This window comes from Orycteropus afer, unplaced genomic scaffold, assembly GCF_000298275.1.
Source record: "Orycteropus afer afer isolate SDZICR_OR568_19922 unplaced genomic scaffold, OryAfe1.0 scaffold00161, whole genome shotgun sequence".
Classification (NCBI taxonomy): Eukaryota; Metazoa; Chordata; class Mammalia; order Tubulidentata; family Orycteropodidae; genus Orycteropus; species Orycteropus afer.
Window position 1 is genome coordinate 5097362 of NW_006921748.1, and position 1281 is coordinate 5098642.

The window sequence follows — 1281 nt, forward strand, 5'->3', positions numbered from 1 at the left end:
GGTAGCATAGTGCCTAAGGCATTTGACTACTAACCATAAGGCTGGTAGTTCAAACCCACCAGCCACTCCTTGGAAGGAAGGTTGGGCAATCTACTTCCATGGAGATACCACCTAGGAAACCCAAGGAGGGGTCACTGAATCAAATCCGAATCAACAGCAGTGAGTTTGTTTTTTGTTTTTTTTGGTAACATTATTGAATCCTTTCTTTGTTGAAATCATGTGTATGTATGCATGTATGTATATATTTTATTTTTTTCTTATTTATTCATTATAGTAACCCAGTGAAATAGGCTATTGTTTATGAAATAGAGAACAGAGGGTATAATAGGAGTTACATGTTTTATCTAAGGAACAGAGCTCCTGAATGTCAAAGGAAGGAGTTAGATTTTATCTGACTTCAAAGCCATAACCTGGAGCAGCCCATGGGAAAGGCCTTCCCTATGAGAGAAAAGTTGAGAAGTGCTATTTCAGTTGTTCAAGAGTCCTAGAAGTAATTTGGGGATCTTTATATTAAGATTAGTTAACCATTTTAGGTTAACTAAATGGGTTAACCTAACAGTTTAAATAGGTGGGAAAAAATTATTTCCTACACTCCATTAAATACATTTATTTACTAAATGGATTTCTTATTTTGTTTACTTTTTTGACTGAAATAGCATTCTAGTCCAAGAATCAAATATGATGGAGACATCACTATCTTTTAAAACATATATTAGGTTTGCATTTACACGTGGTAGAATATTAGACTATAGTTTATCTTTCTATGAATCAGCACTACTCATGCAGGTGTCATTCATTCATTCACCCATTTCTTCAACAGGAATTTGTTGGTTGGAACATTTTGTGTTAAAGATAGAAAAGTGGTGGAAATTTCTTACTCCCATGGAGCTTAGACCCTAGTAAAAATAAATATTAAAGAAGAAATTTTTTTTAAATATGTATTTATTTGAAGGTAAGAAAAAAAGGATAGGATATATGCAAAAGGAAAAGCTAATTAATTATACATATAAGAAGAATAAGACATTCTCCTGTTAAAGTCTACTTTTCCACTGTCCCATCCAGTTTAGGAGGAATCACACCATCCTACATTTTTGTTAGATGTGCAGGGTCTCACCCTTTATCTGTGAAGCTAATATATATCTGCAGTGTATGTAACAAGGGTGAATATCCCCATGAAGTAGGTCAGACAGGGATTGAATAAGGTCTTGGGGTGCATATGAACACCACTCAGACTGGGAGGTAACAGGACAAGGTGCTGTTCCTTGCTGAGATGATAACTCT